This window comes from Mangifera indica, chromosome 3, assembly GCF_011075055.1.
Source record: "Mangifera indica cultivar Alphonso chromosome 3, CATAS_Mindica_2.1, whole genome shotgun sequence".
Classification (NCBI taxonomy): Eukaryota; Viridiplantae; Streptophyta; class Magnoliopsida; order Sapindales; family Anacardiaceae; genus Mangifera; species Mangifera indica.
Window position 1 is genome coordinate 16,893,206 of NC_058139.1, and position 18,927 is coordinate 16,912,132.

Sequence of the window (18,927 nt, forward strand, 5' to 3'; positions counted from 1 at the left end):
TATGCTGGAAGCACAGAATTCAAGCAAACTATCATCACAAATTGTGGTACACCCAAAAGAGAATGCTAGTGCAATAGTGTTGAGGAGTGGAAAAGCATTAGAGATGTCGATTAAAGCACCATCTACACCAACGCAACAAGCAGAAAATAGAGAGGAAGTGGCAACAGAAAATAATTCTTTCAAAAATGCAGTGACAAGTAAAAATCCTTCTTTCAACGAATATAAACTTGTTCCTCCTTTTCCTGAAACTTTAAATTTGAAGTATGAACGTAATACAGATTTATATGAGACCTTTTTTTTTTTTGGTAAGTAATAATGAATTTATACCAAATAAAGAATATACAAATGCTTATCTAGGACAAACCCCTAGCTAAGCTTTACACAAGCATTCCTAGGACATGCCCTAGGTCATGCCATCACAAAAACGAAAGCTCTAAAACAAACAAAGGATCTCATTGATCCAAGCATACAACTCACAATCAATCACAAAAATGAAAACACCATACTTTGCCTACTCAAATATTGTATTAGAGACACCCCAATTATTTGCAATTGACACATTCTCACTAGACTTAATCACTCTCTTCAAACAACTTGTCCTTACTCTAACACAATCTTTAATAAGAATTATGACTCTCTCCTTTGGCACACCTCCTCTTCCGAAACAAATATCATTCCTAGCCTTCCAAATGTGATAAATGGTTGCACCAAAACACACCTTATTCACAATATTCTTGAAATTGTCTTCCTTCCAATTGCTAGCCAATTCCTCAATCAAATTGGTCCACGGCATGAGATTGAAGTGTTGATTACAAAGGTGTAGCACTTCATTCCAGATTTGGGCGCTAAATACACACCTAAAGAAGAGATGATCCATGCATTCCGGCTCCTCATTGCACAAAGGGCAAGAATTGTGAGTTATAACACCATATCTCAATAATTTATCCTTTGTCATAATTTTACCTTTAATACCCAACCAAACTATAAAGGAGTGTCTTAGAAAGTGCCTTTTAAACCATACAAGCTTGTGCCAAGAAACCTTCTCCTTCCTAACCCGAATAACCTCCCAAGCCGATTTGATGGAGAAAATGCCGCTAGATTTGGGGGACCAAATTAAAGAGTCCTCTCCACCAATGGGGCAGCAAGGGAGATTATCCTTTATTTCCATAAGGTGACAAGAGTTTGCCATAGGCCATTTCCACCGATTCTCCTCAACCACATCTTTTACAAGTGCATTCATAGGAATACCCGAATCATAAGTGATCCTAGGTCCATATTTATCCAACAACGGTCCATGGGGATGCCAATTGTCATGCCAAAGAAAAGTGTTTTCCCCATTGCCAATGATCTTCTTAACTTTGGGCTTCATTAGTGTCCTTAGGCCTAGAATCTTCCTCCAAACCCATGAACTCTCATTATTTGGCTTTATTACCCAAAAACACTTTCCTCTTAGCTTGTTGGTTTTAACCCATTCCACCCAAAGAGAATGCCCCTTATCCATGAGAATCTTCCATATATTCTTTAATATAGCAGCTTTATTCCAAGTTTTGCTCCTCATAATACCTAAGCCTCCTTCCATTTTAGGAACACATACCTCATCCCAAGCAACCTTGGCCTTCTTACCATCCATGGAAGCACCACTCCAAAGGAAGTTCCTCGAGATTCCATCTATCTCCTTGTGGACACATGATGGGAGAATAAACAAAGATGACCAATACACTTGAATGCTAAAGAGGACTGCCTTGATAAGAATGAGCCTCCCCGCATAAGATAAAAATTTGCTACGCCATGAGGTGATTCGCCCAACAATCTTTTGAACTAGCATCTTGCAATCACAACTCTTGAGTTTTGATGACGTTATTGGCACACCTAAGTACTTGAAAGGCAGCTCTCCCACCTTCATATTGATTTTAGCCGTGAGTAGGTTCTTCTCTTCTTGGGATACACCGGAGAGGAATATATTGCTTTTATTGCTATTCATTTTGAGCCCGGACCATTTGTGGAAGAGGATTAGAGACTTTTCCATGAGGGAGATGGAAGCATAATCCGCCCTACAAAACAAAATAAGATCATCGGCAAAGCAAAGATGTGTTATGTTGTTTTCCTTGCATTTCCAATAATGTCCAAATGAAGGTTGGTTCTTTAATTCCCTAAGCATACATGAAAGTATTTCCATAGCCATAACAAATAGGTAAGGGGATATAGGGTCCCCTTGCCTTAAGCCATGAGAACTCTTGAAAAAACCAACTAATTCACCATTGATCCCCAAGGAGAACGAAGGAGTTGTAATACAACTCTCAATCCAGCCTATAAATTCCTCCGGAATACCAATTGCTCCAAGAATACCAAGAATGAAGTCCCAATGTACCATGTCATATGCCTTCAAGAGATCAATCTTCATAGCGCATTTCTTATTTTTGCTCATTTTGTGAAAATTATGCATAAGATCTTGGCATAACATGATGTTTTCTCCAATATTCCTTCCACCCACAAAAGCTCCTTGAGCTTTATCTATGAAGTTAGGGAGAATAACTTTGAGCCGGTTTGCAAGGATCTTGGAGATACATTTGTAGATGGTATTGCAGCAAGCTATAGGTCTATAGTCTTTGCACATAGAAGAGTTAGCCACCTTAGGTACAAGAGCAAGGATAGTGCAGTTCACCTCTTTAAGGATATGTCCCGTGGAGAAGAAATGCTTAATTGCTTTGATCACATCGCTCCCCACAATCTCCCAAGCTGCCTTAAAGAAGAAAGCCCCATAACCATCCGGCCCCGGAGCCTTATTGTTGTCCATTGCAAATATGGTGGATTTGATTTCCTCCTCCCCCACTTCCTTGATCATCATCTCCTTATCTTGCTGTACCATACGAAACTTAACCAACTTTTGAATTTCTTCAAGGCTTGATTTGCAAGAATCCGTGGAGTTGAGAACCTTCTTGAAATAGCTTACAAACTCCTTTTTGACTTCTCCCATATCACTAACAAATGTCCCATCTTCACGGCTCACTCCCTTTATAGAATTTCTACTCCTTCTTGCCTTAATACATTTGAAGAAGTACTTGGTATTTTGATCCCCTTCTTGTAGCCAATGGACCTTTGCTTTTTGTCGTGCCAAGGCTTCTTCAGCTTCACTAAGTCTTCTATAGTTCTCCAGCCATGATTTTTCTTCCTTTGCTAAGTCCTCATCAAGAGGGCAAGTTTGGAGCCTATTTTGAGCATTTTCCAGATTATACTTAGCCTCCACCACCTTTTCGGAAATATTCCAAAAGCCATTCTTATTTAACTCCCTCAAAGCACCTTTTAATCTCTTGAGTTTGTTGACAAGATTGAACATAGGATTGCCCTCAAAATCCTCTTTCCAAGCCTCCATAACAACGTTGAGAAAGTTTTCATGATTCGCCCATATGTTGTAGAACTTGAATGGGATCTTTCTCCTCTCCTCTCCACCCCCACAATTCACCACACAAGGAGAATGATCTGAAATGGACGGATTGAGAAAACTAGCAAAAGAATCCACAAAAACATCACTCCAATATTCATTAACAAGAGCTCTATCCAATTTACATGCTATTCTCCTTTGCCCTTCACTTGAATTACTCCAAGTGAGATGGTTCCCCATATACCTCAAGTCATCTAGATTTGCCTCTCTACAACAATTATTTAAATCATCACAATAAGTATCTCCCCACACAGCCCCTCATATTTTTTCATTTGGACCTCTAATGGAATTGAAATCACCCATGATTAGCCAAGGTCTACTTCCCATCTGATTTGAGTGTTTGATTAATTCCCTCCAAAGAGTTTTCCTTTCCAAAGGTTGGTTAAACCCGATTTATATGACACCTTCCGAAAGTGTGAAGTCAATATCCCATTTTTTTATGCAATCAAACAAATGCCTCGCTATGCTAAATTTATGAAAGAGTTGTGTACATTGAAAAGAAAGCAAAAACTCAAAAGATGTGAAAAAATAAGGGTAGGAGAAAATGTTTCAGCCATAATTCAAAAAAGTCTTCTTGAAAAATGTAAAGACCCAGGTATGTTTTACATCTCTTGCACAATAGGTAGCACTAAAATTGAAAAGGCCATGCTAGATTTAGGAGTATCTATTAATGTAATGTCATATTCCATTTATTCTACTCTTAATCTTGGACCTTTAGAAAAACCTGGTGTAGTTATTCAGTTGGCCGATAAATCAAATGCATATCCTAAGGGGTTGATTGAAGATGTTTTTGTTCAAGTTAATGACAAGTTAATTTTTCCAACTGATTTTTATGTTCTTGACATGGAAAATAATGACTAATTTGCACCTATTTTGTTAGGAAGACCCTTTCTGAAAATAGCTAAAACTAAAATTTGATGTTCATAAAGGCACACTAACCATGGAGTTTGATGGTGAAGCTGTCCAGTTTAATATTTATGATGTTATGAAATATCCTGATGTGGATTTTCCTGTTTATTTAGTTGATTTAATTTATTCTCTAGCACAATATATCTTTGAACTTGATAGTGAAGATGAGTTGGAAGTGGCTAACCATGAAAAGCTTTTGAAAGAAAGTGATGAATTTAAATAAAACTCTGATGTGCATGATGCAGTGGCAGATATGAATGAGTTCAGAAAGTTGAAAAATACAAGTAATGTATCTTATATTGAGCTGTTAGTGCCTAATGAAAAACTAGTACCTTCTGTTTTGTAGGCACCAGAGCTAGAGCTAAAACCTCTTCCAGATCACCTCAAATATGTGTACCTTGGAGATGGAAAGACCTTACCAGTGATTATTTCTAATAAATTAAATAAGCAACAAGAAGAAAAACTGGTGTAGATTCTAAAGAAGCACAAAACAACCATAGGATGAACCATTGCTGATATTAAAGGAATTAGTCTCTCTACCAGCATGCATCGATTCTTCTTGAAGAGGGAGCTAAACCAATTCGACAACCACAAAGAAGATTGAACCTACTAATGATAGAAGTAGTTAAAAGGAAATTTTGAAGTTGCTTCAAGCTGGAGTAATTTATCCAATTTTAAACAGCGAATGGGTCAGCCCTGCTCAAGTTGTACCGAAGAAGATAGGCATTATAGTGGTAAAAAATCAAAATAATGAACTAGTACCCACCCGAGTTCAAAATGGGTGGCGGGTTTGTATAGATTATAGAAAATTAAATGTTAAAACCCGTAAAGATCATTTTCCATTATCGTTTATTGATCAAATGTTGGAAAGGCTAGCTGGCCGAGTTTACTACTATTTTTTATATGGCTTTTCAGGATACTTTTAGATCGCAATTACTCCAGAAGATCAGAAGAAGACGACTTTCACATGCCCATTTGGAACCTTTGTATATCGATGAATGCCATTCGAAGCTTGTAATGTGTCGGCACTTTTCAAAGGTGTATGGTCAGTATATTTTTAGATTATGTCGAGCACATTATAAAAATTTTTATGGATGATTTTACTGTTCATGGGGATTCAATTGATAATTGTTTACACAATCTCGCACTTGTTTTACAAAGATGCATTGAAACTAACCTTGTTTTAAATTTTGAAAAATGTCATTTTATGGTTGAGTAAGGTATAGTTTTGGGGGATGTAGTTTCAGCTAGGGGTATAGAGATAGATAAGGTTAAAATTGATATTATTCAATCTTTACCTTACCCCGCTAATGTGCAGGAAGTTTGTTCTTTCCTTAACCATGTAAGTTTTTATCGATGCTTTATTAAAGATTTTTTGCGTATTGCATTACCATTGTGCAAGTTGCTACAAATGGATGTAGTTTTCGAGTTTAATGAAAGGTGTAAAAATGCATTTGACAAGTTGGAGCAACTGCTGACTTATGCAATAATAATCCAACCACTTGATTGGAGTCTTCCATTTGAAATAATGTGCGACGCAAGTGATTATGTCGTAGTAGCTATTTTGGGACAGCAAGTTGGAAGGGTGCCACATGCTATATATTATGCCTCGATAACCTTGAATGATGCACAGAAAAATTATTCAACCACTAAAAAAGAACTCTTGGCTGTTGTTTTTGCATTAGAAAACTTTTGTTCTTATTTATTAGGTACTAAAGTTATTTATTATGATCATGCAACCTTTAGGTATTTGATAACAAAGAAGGAGGCAAAACCAAGGCTTATAAGGTGGATTCTTCTGTTAAGTGAATTTGACCTGGAGATCAAGGATAAAACTGGACAAGAGAATCGTGTTACTGACCATTTACGCTGCCTAGTTCATGTGAAACAGAATAGAATCTACATGAGCAATTTCTTGATGAGCAGTTATTTTCAACAAGATGCCGGTTACCCTGGTACGCAAACACTATAAATTATTTGGTTACTAACATATTGCTAGCTGATTTATCTAAGGCTCACAAAGACAAACTGAAAAATGATGCAAAGTATTACAAATGGGATGATTCGTATTTGTGAAAACATTGCGCTGATCAGGTTATAAGAATGTGCGTACCTAAAACTGAAATTTCTTCTATTATCACTTTTTGCCATTCATATGCTTGTGGAGGCCATTTTAGAGCCAAAAGGACAGTAAGCAAAAAAATTCTGGATTGTGGATTTTTCTAGCAAACTTTATTTTTGGTTACGTTTATATTTTATTAGCGGTCGATTATGTCTCGAAGTGGGTAGAAGCGAAAGCTACCGAACTGATGACTCTAAAGTTGTTTCAGGTTTCCTTAAATCTAACATATTATTCTGAAAGCCCTAATTGCCGATCAAGGGAAGCATTTTTGTAATCGAATAGTAGAGGTGCTGCTAAAAAAATATGATGTAACACATAAGATTGCTACGTCATACCATTCATAAACCAGCAGAAAAGCTAAGATTTCAAACCGAGAAATTAAATCTATCATTGAGAAAACTGTTGGTCCAACAAGAAAGGATTGGAGTTTGCTCTTGGAGGATGTGCTATACGCATATAGAACAATGTACAAAACGCCAATTGGTATGCCATTGTACAAGTTGGTATTTGGTAAGGTCTGACATCTTCCAGTTGAATTAAAGCATAAAACATATTGGGCTCTCAAGCAATGCAACATGAAGTTAGATGAGAGTGGTGAACATAAGAAATTATAGTTGCAAGAATTAGAAGAAATTCGTAATGACACTTATGAGAGTTCTAGAATTTATAAGGAGAAAACAAAAGCATTTCATGACAAAATTATTTCCCGAAAAGAATTTCAATTGGCCATAAAGTTCTCCTTTATCATTCAAGACTTCATTTGTTTCCAGGTAAATTACATTCTCATTGGATTGGACCTTTTGTTGTTACTAACGCTTTTCCTCATAGTGTAGTAGAGATTCAGAGTTTAGTGACCTCGAAAGTGTTCAAAGTTAATGGCCACAGACTCAAACCTTTTTACGAAGGAGCGCAAAATGCAAATGTCGAAGAAGTGGAGTTGAATGCTCCCGTCTACATTGACAAATAGACGAAGACATTACGTCGAGCCGACGACTGTAAACAAAGGCGCTACTTGGGAAGCAACCCAAGTTTTTGATCTTATTTTAATTAATACTTTAATTTTAGTTTTTTAGGACATTTGTTTTTAATTTCAGTTTTAGGATTTTTGGATGTTTAATTAGCAATTATTTTATGAATTTCGATTAGGTTCATTTTAATTTATTTTTATGTTACTGTTTGATCATCTTCTTCCTTCTGCCAAGTTCCAGTTAGCCTTTTGTAAATGTTCATGAGGGAGAAATTTGCATTTTGGTGTTCTAAAACTGGGTCATACGTTCCTGTCAAAGTCCAACTCTTGCTTTGTTATTTTCTTAAATATAAAGGGCCTATATGATTAAGTGTAATTATAAGGTTGGGGATATATGTTTCCAGAAATCATATTTGCCAAACCTACGCACCACACTTTCTCTCCCACTAAAAACCTAGCAGCTTCTTCACCCATTCTACAACGCCATGGTTAGAACCGGCTCACAGCATCAAAGACCAAGAAGATCTACCCATCGGAGACCCCTCACACCAAAGTTGTCATCAGAACCCGACGAATCACTCGTCAATTGAACTCAACAGTCTTCACCCTCTCCTACACATTCAAAATAAGACTCTTTTACGACTTAAAATTAAGCCTATAATAATAGGAAAATAACTTTAAATAAAGACTCAATAACAATAGGAAAGTTTAATTAAATTAAACTCTCCACAACTAGGAAACATGCCACTTAATGTTATATAAGCAATCCACATTGCCTTGCCATGTCATTCTTGGTTGCCACATTATCCACCCATCCTCCCTCTTGCCTTTGGCTCATTTCTTCAATGTCTTCATTCACCTTTTCCATCTAACCTCCCTCTTTCCTTAGATCTTTTGTTGACCTCTTTTCCTTCCATAATTTAGTCTTATTTTTCCTCTACAATAGAAATGCCTTAGTCCCCTATCAGTTTCCTTGCCTAAATCCCCTTGTGCTTTAAAAGAATCTCGCAAGCTCCCTATTAAGACACAACGAGAAGAAAGGTGTTGAGATACACTTTTCAATCCACTTCACTCGGGAAGGAAATCCATAGTTCTCTGTACCGTAAGTACAAATTTCCAATCAAGAGAGTTATAAGCCTCTATGATCTCCACTTTGATAACATATTTTTTTTTTCGGTAGTTAAGTAATTATATTAAAGAAAGCAAAACTATCCTTTCATGTTATTGCCACATGAAAGAAAGTGAGAAAAGACCAAACTTCAACCCATAAGCCAAGTCCCAAGGTGAAGAAGCTAAAAATAACCAAATTAAACACTAAAACATCAATAGTAATAGGAACAACTCTCTTGAGTGTCTTATAAAGAGACCAACCTAGAATTATCAAGAAAAATAAAACCAACCCAACTTCCCCAAATAGATAACAAAAAAACTACATACAAAGTAGGAAAATCACTTTGCTAGTTTAAATATAGTGCTTGACAATCTCCAATCCTGGCAATGTGATGATTTTCTTGAGTAGGAGCAATTCTAGTTAGTTCTGCCATTTTATCTTCCACCATTCTTTTGATTTTTTTTAAAGCCAAAATCTCCTTATTTGTCTCGCCTCTAGAGTAGACACAGTCATTCCTTTCCTTTCAAAAAATGTAGACCAAAGCTATGAGATAAAGTTTTGCCACGATGTGTTTCAAGGTTTGACTATTCCAAATACTGTTAATGTTCTCTATGTAGATGCTCCAAAGACTAGTTTTATATCTAAATCCACAAAGGCTAATAATTCTCCTCTAAATTTGAAGGCTAAAATCGTATTTGAAGAAAAGATGGTACATGGATTCATCCTCTTGTTTACAAATTATGCATATTGCTTGATTAGTTAAGCCATATTTTACTAGTTTGTCCTTTGCATTGAGTTTGTGGCCATCCAAAACACAAAGGAATTTCTTAGGATATGTTTCTGGAACCACATTAATTTATTCCAACCTACCCTCTTTTTTTTGTCCAAACACCTCTCAAGCTGATTTGGTAGTGAAATAATTTGATGCATTAGGGATCCATACTAAGCAATCCTCTCTATTACTGATTTGGAGATTTTTAGTTGCACTTATTAGTTCAAGGAGCTCCTTATACTTTGCAACCAACCAATTCCATTTACTTTCCTTGATTATTTTGCTGACCTTTGTTTCTTTTTGTAGACTCGAATCATAAATTACTCGGAGCCTATATATTTTTGTAATGGGACTGCAAGGTAGCCAATTATCAAACCAGAAACTTATGCTTTTGCCATCTCTAATATGAAATTTTATGTTTTTCCCCCAAATACTCTTTTAGCTTAAGAAGCTTTCTCAATATCCAAAGGCTTTCACTTGCCAACTGAATTTCTCAAAAGTTTTTTCCTACGAAGATGTGTTGCTCTTATCCAACACACCTAAGGTGTTCTTGCTAGGATCCAAAATATTCCAAAGATGTTTTGTTATGGCTGCCTTATTCCACTCCGTACTTCTCATTAGGTTAAGACCTCATTCCTTCTTTGGAATGCATAATTCTTCCTAAGAGATATTCATTTTGCAATTGTGTAAATCTGCTCTAATCTAAAGAAATCTCCTAAGAATGGTTTTAACTTCCTTATGCACCTTTGAGGGGAGGATAAAAATCGATGACCAATACACTTGAAGGTTGAAAAACACTACCTTGATTAGTTGCACCTTTCTTATACAAGAGAGGAATTTGCTCTTCCAAGATAAGACCCTCCTCACAATCTTTTTAATTAGAGACTTGTAATCTTCATAGGAAAACTTTATCAACAGTATAGGGATCCTACGTATTTGAAAGGTAAGAATCCTTCTTCAAACCCTGGGATAGGAATAAGCCATTGCTTTTCTTCAAAAGAAATGCTAGAAAGGAAAATAGAGCTTTTAGCTTTATTGGCCTCCAAACCCGACCATATGGTAGTTTTGAAAAAGATCTTGGCAAAAAAGAATATTATCTCCAATGTACCTTATCCCTAACAAAAGCCATTTGAGCTTTGTTGATGCATCTCAAAAGAAATTGGTTTGAGATAGTTTGCAATGATTTTTGTGATACATTTGTATATTGTGTTATAACAAGTAATTAGCCTATAGTCCTTGAATGAAGAAGGATTAGAAACTTTAGGAATTAGAGCAAGAGTTGTGCAATTTACCTCTTTAAGGAGATACCCATAATGAAAGAAGTTATTTATGGCATTTACCATATCAAATCTTACCACATCCCAAGCTTGCTTGAAAAAATAAGTGTCGTACCCATCCAAACCAAGAGGTTTGTTTTTATCCATTACCAAAATAACATTTTTGTTCTCCTCCTCCATGACTTTACCAATTAAAGAAGAAGCCATATTCGAACTAAGTCTAAAGATTATTAAATTATTAAACTCCTTCTCATCAAAATTACCTCTCCCCTCCTTATTAAAAACTCTCTTGAAGTAATTCACAAACTCATTTTTTACTATAACTTTATTAAAGGATATAATACCACCCTTAAGCCTCACAGCCTGAATAGAATTCCTATTCTTTCTACCATGAATACACTTGAAGAAGTATTTAGTATTTTGGTCACTCCTTGAGCTAATACATTTTGGAAATTTGCTTAACCGAGGTCTTCTCCGCCCAACTTAACCTTTTCAACTCTCTAAGTCTTGTTTTCTCTTATTGGTTAAGTTTCTTATCTAATAGATTGGATTGCAACATAATTTAAGTGGAATCAAATAGCTCCCTTGTGATCTTAACCCTTTCCAAAAGTCTTTTTTGTTAGGCTCCCATAACTTCCCTTTTAACCTTTTTAACTTAATAGCTAGTGGTGCATATTCATCAAGCTAATGCAACAAGAAACCAAAGAATCAAAAATTGTTTTTACTGTTCATTTAGAATGTGCAGTTTTTTTGTTCATCCAATTTAACCAACCAAATCAATTTCAAATCCAACCGAATTCATATCATCATAATCATAACACAATGAACTTTTTTTCAAGCTATGGTAGCCCTCAAGATTCAGTAGATAAAGTAGTCAAAACGTAATTATAGTACAGTTCTCTACCATAAGCAAAATTAACACACATACACACTTTAAACAAGGCATAAAGTGTAAACAAGGCACTCTCCCATAATTTGGATTTCTAAGGAAACATTAAATGTAAACAAGGCATAAAGGAAAGTTCCACCAACCTTGGGGTCTTCCACCACCAATCTTCCACCAAGAATGATTGGATAAAGGAAACGAGATAAATGCCAACAAAGCTTTCTTCAAATTTTCATTCAAAATGCAAAAACCAACCAATTACAAATAAAGATCCACTCCTTTATATAGGAGGTATGGATGACAATGATACAATATTTTCCACAAAGGTCAACTAAAAATGGCATGAATTAAGCTAATCCATTCATTCTAAACCAAGCCTATACATAGTAATTAACTAAAGACAAAAGTTAGTTGCTTTTTCCTTAACTTTAGCAATGATGTTTCCTAACTAAAACAACCAAATTCTAATTTAGTTCCAATGTAACTAAAAACCGATTTTGGGCTCTTTGGACTTCTCAAAATAATGCTTGGATGTTTAGGCCATTGATGAACTTCCAAAGTCACACTTTTGGATAAATTAAAGCAAGCTATTCATTTGGACCTTAGGTGCAATGCTTCCTTTGGCTTGAGATCTGCTAGAACATCATTCTTCTTGGCTTCAAAGGCTACATGAAGACTTGAGGATAGCTTGAAATCCAAAAATGACAATGGAGCCATGTATACATCAGCCAGTCTATACATAAGACTTCCCTTAATTTCATATTCCCAAACACTCTTAACCACATGTTGGAAATTTTGAATGGAGTTGTTCTATCCTTATTAGAGCTACAATTTACCACACACAGAAATGGTTTGAAATGGTGTTATTCAATAAGGTAGCCATGACTTTCATGTTCTCTATTAGTTTTCAAACCATCTTGAATTCTCTCTCTCCTAATGTTTTCTTTGTCTTCTCTCTAGTCTTCCTTTTGTTTAGCCTTATGTCTTTTGTTCCCCTTTTCTTGGTTGGTTGCCATTTAAGTGTTCGCTAGTCTAGCTAAAGACCCCTTTCGGTCTTCATCATGTTGTTTTTGCCGTTGTGTTCATTTCCATTCTTTCTCTCTTGTGTTTGTCATGTTTATCCTTTGTTTCTTATTGCTTGTTGTTTTCCTGCTTAGGTTGTGGAGTGTTTTGGTTTAGTTGTGCAGTGTGCCATTGTAGCTACTATGGTATACTCTTTTTGAGGTGGCTCTTTTTGTGTTTTTCTCCAATGCTTATGGTGTTTGTTCGCTTCTAGTGGATTATTTACTTTTGGTGGTTGTTATTCACATTACCATGGTGTTGGTATTGGTGCTATTACTTTTTGGTGTTTGGTTATACATCTTGGGTGGTGGTAGTAGTGGTGGCAGTGGCTGGGTGTGGCGTATATGTTCCCTGGTCAGATGTTTAAGGCTTATCTTATTTAGGTGAGGTTTCCTATGCATGTATGTTCTTTTTGCTATTGATTGTTATATTCTAGTGTGCTATAGTTAGGTAGGAGTTTTAAGGTGTCTTCTAGGTAACACCTATATGGTTCCTTTTTTTTAAAGTGTTTCGTTTTTCTATTTTTATGCTATTAGTGGGTTATCTTGCTATCTTTTTTTTTTTGTTTTGGTTTGGGCTAGTGTTTTTTTAGGGTTACCCTATACTCTTTTTTAAGCCTACATGCATTTGCATTTAATGTGATATTGGTTGCCTTCTATGTTGTTGCTTTATTTCGGTGTTGTCTTCTAGTGCTTGGTGGCTATTTTTTGTTGAGCGTTGGCAATGGGTGAGCCACTTTCTTCTTGCCTTCCTCTTTGGAACAAGAATCAACAATATTTGTATAGGATGGGGAACCTTTATAGGAGGTAGTTCACTTGGCAAAAGATGTGTTTTTGTTCATTATTTCCCTTTGGATAATAACTTGGAAACCATGAGCGTCATGTCCTTCTTTTGCTTCCCCACTTTAATAGCCAACTTACACACATCTTCAAAAGTGTAATATGGTTGCAACTCTACTATATGAGCAATATCTTGATTCAATCCTCCAATAAATCTTGTAATGGTTTGCTCTTTTACTTTCGACAGCTCATTCCTCATTAATAGCTTCTCAAATTCCCTTATATAATGCTTAACACTTTCACTTCCTTGCTTGAGAGTGTAATTTGAGGTAAAGGTCTTGTTTATGATTGCCGGAAGAAATCCCCTTTTCATAAGCTTTTTAAGTTTCTCCCAAGATCTAACTTTCTCTTTACCATCCCTCTTTCTTTGTTTTTTAAAATTTTTCCACCACAAATGAGCATAGTCTTTAAATTTTAGGGTGGCTATTTTGCACTTTTTCTCATCCGAATAACCTTTGTACTAAAAAACCCTTTCTATGGCATACAACCAATCAACAAAGTCATTCAGATCCATACTACCCTCAAATTTCAATCCTTATCTCTCCTAGGTGCCCTCTCTTGTTCTTCTTCACTTGAATCATCATGAAACATCAATTCCTCCCTAGTATGTCTAGGAGGAAGAGGGGAAGGTCTAATATGTCTTCTTGGGTGATGTAGTTAGGTTGGGTGAGGTGGAAAAAGGGTATTTGGCTTTGTGTTGAAGTTTGTGATAAGGGTTTGGCTTTGAGTGAGGGTCAATTCTCTCATCATTTGCATCATTTGATTCATTTGGTCCCTAATGATCTTAAGTTCTCTTTTGACCTCTTCTTTTAGTGCCAAGTGGGCAAATTCATAAGGATGAGGAGGTGAGGAGGATAAGGATGAAGTTCTTTTATGAGACATTTTGGTAATGGCTTGTGGTTAAAAGTTAATGGTTATAAGTGTTTAAGGGTGGGATAATTATTGGTAAGTGTTTTAGACTAAGGAAGGATTATTTTTAGGCAAATCAAGGTTTTGTGAATAGTAATTTTATGACGAACAGTAAATTTTGGCCTTAAATAGTAGCTCTAAGAAGAAAATTATAATAAACTAATCATAAAAACAGCCCAAGCTCTGATACCACATGGTGCATTTCCCATCAAGACAATGCGACAACACACAAACTCAATTCTGGAAATTATTATTCATTTGGCACAATAACAATTTGTCTTTCAATTTTAACCAATCAAATGACCTTCAAATCATGCAAATTATATATCATTGGAAAAAACATTCAAAAAGCTTTCTAACGATATATAATGTCAACCATAACTCAATCAATAAGGCATTCAAAACTAACTTCAAAGTTTGCTAGCAAAAACTAGAAATTGCTAAATCACACTGTAAATAGTAACCCAAGGCCATTGATCAATTGGAGCAAGCTATTCACTTGGACCTTGGGTGCATGTAATGAGACTATACCCAAAAGTGGTTTTGGGCCAAAATTGAAGGTGTAATGCTTCCTTTGGCTTGGGATTTGCTAGAACTTCATTCTTCTTAACTTCAAAGGCTGCATGAAGGCTTGAGGATGGCTTGAAATCCAAAAATGACAATGGAGCCATGTATACATCAAGAATGGAAGGCACAAGTATGAGAAAAGTTACTCGGATAAGGAAGAAGAGGAATCTCCCCAAGTCATGCCTCTTGGTAAGTTGTTAAAGGTTGATGAGAAAGAATTACATAGGGCATCAAGTAGTAGATTGAGTATGCAACAAAGAAAAAAGCTTGCAAAGAAAAGAAGGGAATCCAACCCCTCTAAATCTCCTCAATGATTAATTTTGGTGTGTGGAACATAAGGGTTCTTAATTCCCCTTTAAACCAAAAAAGAAATAAATACTTTAGTTGCTAATAATAAGCTAGATATGTTTACTATTTTGGAGACTATAAAAAGGAGAATGAACATAAGGTGAGGAAAAATATTTTTGGAGATTGGAATTCTATAGCAATAGGGACTTGAACCTGAGAAAAAGGATTTGGGTTGCATGGAACAACAAAAACCTCATGGTTAAAGTCGTTAGCAAAAATGACAAATACATGTACTTGGATGTCTTTATTTCTAGCACTGCTGAGAGGTTCCTAGTGATTATGGTCCATGGTTTGAATTCTTATTTGCAAAAGAAGAATGCTTTAGGAAGAGTTGGATAAATTCTCGCCTAATCATAAGAATTGTCCTTGGATTCTTCTTGGAGATTTTAACTCTATAAAAGTGAAAAATGAAAAGAATGATGGATCTTCAAATTAGGAAACTTGTAAAGATGAAATGAAATAATGTTGTAAAGAATTAAAGTCAAAGAACTTAGATACATGGGATGCTTCTTTACTTGGAGTAATCAAAGAATGAGAGATAGGAGAATCGCTTGCAAGCTAGATAGAATTATGGTATATAAGACATGGTTGGATAAATTTCCAAACTTATTTAGGTGGTTTGACCCCAACTGTATTTCGAATCACATGGTTGGATAAATTTCCAAACTTATTTAAGTGGTTTAGCCCTAACCTTATTTCAAATCACTGGTTATACATCCTTATGAGAGGTTGAAATAAGGAGCTTAGAAGACCTCCATTCAAGTTTTTCCATTTTTGGGCAAATAAGTGGAATTTTATGCCTATTGTGGAAAGTGTTTGGAATGAAGATGTCATTGGTAGCCCTATGTACTATCTTTGTACCAAACTTAAAAAAGTGAAGTTTAAACTTAAAGAGCTCAATAAGAGAAAGTTTTGGTGCCTTCCGAAGAAGGTAAAAAGTGTGAGAAACATGTTTTTTTTTTTTTTTTGGTAAGTAAAATAATTTTATACCAAGTAAAGGATATACAATAGCAAATCTAGGACAAATTCCTAGCTTAAGCTAAACACAAGCATACCTAGGACAAGTCCCTAGGTTATGCCGAATCTAACAAGCAACAAATAAAATCAAACCATAAAATAACAAAGACCGAACTACATCATAAACAAACTATATGAGAAGCAACAATCTATGACTACTCAAATATAGCATGAGAGATACTCCAATTGTTTGCAATTGACACATTTTCACTAGACTTGTTCACTTTCTTCAAACAATTTACCCTTACCCTAACCCTAACACACTCTTTAATAAGCATTGTGACTCTCTCCTTTGGTGATCCACTTCTTCCAAAGCAAATATCATTCCTAACCTTCCATATGTGGTAGACGGTAGCACCAAAACACACCTTACTCAAAATATTCTTGAAGTTGTCCACCTTCCATTCTTTAGTCAGCTCCTCAATCAAGGAGGTCCACGACATGAGATTAATTTGTTGATGACATAAGTTAATCACTTCATTCCAGATTTGAAAGCTAAATGCACACCTAAACATGTGAGAAACATGTTTGAGTGTGTAAAGAAGGCTTGCAAGACAACCCCATGATGATTTATTGGTGGAAGAAAAGAAAAGAAAAGTTAAGGAGTTCAGGTATCTTAGTTAGAAAAAAGGTGAGATGTAAAGTTCTTAAGCCATTTTTGGAGAACTTTATAGAGAAAGTTAAGAACAAAGTTATTGTTTTCTCCTACCAGTCTATTCTGTTCCAACCACCCTTAGGTCGTTGGAACTCTTAAATTATCTTTTGGTCATCATAGGTGTGCTATAGTTTGTTACTAAGTTTTAGAATATTCTAAGGTTAGACTTAGTGTCTAGTTTGTTTTATCTTGATATCTTTTGTGTTTGTGTTGTTATGCGTCCTCTTTAATCCAGTTCTTACACTAGTGTGTTATTTTCTATCGACGAGGTTGTGTATGATGTTTTATTCTCAAATTTTTTTAATCTAAAGTTTATCTTGGTTTCAGGTTTGTCTTTATGGTTTTTTTATTTTGAATTTTTCTTACCCAACTGTCTTTCTTTTCCTTACAGTCAACTATGTCTTCATTTCTTGTTTGGTGTTTGTCTTGAACCTATCTCTTCTATTAAGCTCAGTGCTTCTTTTTTTAGGGCAGCTTATTTCCTTGACTATTATGTATCAAGACTTGGTATGCTTGTCTTTTCCTAGTGCACATCTAAATATGCATAAGAGTGTACATACAACTTTCTAATTTAGGCAAATTTTGACATGGACTTTTGTTATGCCTTCTTGCTTTCTTGTTTGAGTCATGGATACCAAGCAAGCTAGTTATGTTGTTTCTTCCTCCCATGTTGTCAAGGTGAGTCAGGCTATTGATATTCCCTTCAATGAGCTAGTCTAGGTCCTTACTCAACCCCCTCCAATGACGTCTAGTCGATAGAGTAAACCCTTTTTAAAGGCAACAACACTTGCTATGTTGAAGTATATCAAACCCTTTTCTCCTCCCTATGATAGAAGTGTTTATGTTGCGCCTCCTCTTGCAGTTACTGAATAAGGAGCTAAAAGATGGCTAAAATGTGCAATGGGCTTCCTCTTTGGCTGCAACCCTTTTTATATGCAAGTAAGCAAATTTGCAACTAGAAAGTGGAAAAATCTTGGTTTAAAGGAGATCATCATTTTTAGCCAAGGAATGTTTCTGTTCAAGTCACTGATAAGGAAGGAATGTTGAAAGTTGTTGAATAGGGAATATGGATATGTGATGAGCAACTAATATTTATGTGAAAATAGTCCAAGAACATTTCCTTGGCTTTAGGCAACATCAAGAAAGTGGGGTTGTGGGTGAAAATATATGATGTGCCATTAGAGTATTTGTCAAAGGCAAGATTTAGTCATATTGCTAGTGGGCTAGCAAGACCACTTTATGTTAATTCGATTACTAATGAAGGCAACCGACTAGATTTTATGAAGGTTTGTGTTGAGATGGCAGTAGAGGAAAGCTTCCTTGATTTTATTGACTTATCCTTACTAAGTGGAGAGAATATGGAGCTGAGAGTGGAATACAACTGGAAGTAGGTTAATTGCACCAAATGCTCTAAATTCTAGCACTTAGGAAAGGAATGTAAGGCATCTATGACTAACGAAAGCAGGGGAAAAATGAAGGGGGATAATGTAGCTAATGGTTAATTCTCAAGGGGTGAAAATTAGTCAAGGAAGCTTGAGCCGAAGAAAGTAAATTCAACAAGGCATAAGAAGTAAGCTACTAATGCTTGTAGCTCCTCTAAAATAGATGCAATGTCTTTTTTGGATAACTACTTGCCACTAGAAATTTCTAACAATTTTAAGGTCCTAAATTCGATTGACAAGACTTATGAAAAGGGTGAGAGTAGTAAAATGGCAAAGGAAAGAAAAGTGAGTGTACTAAAAGTAATGGATAAGGAAGTTATTCATGCCTTTAAAGAAGTCAAAGTAATCAAGAAGAGAAAAACCTTGGCGGAAACCTAAAGAGAAAGGAAACTGTCCCCAACTTTATCAAGGATAGCTCGATTAATGTTATAGAAACTTCCTAAGACATGGACTCTCTAAAGTTAATTCTTTTGGAAAGTAGGATCTGTGTATATGAAAGGAACTTTAAAAAGGACATAAGGAAGAGGAACATGAGCAAAGGGTTAAACTTTGAGTAAATAAGATCCCTCTCAAAGATTCAAAAGAAGAGAATGGCCAAGGTTCAT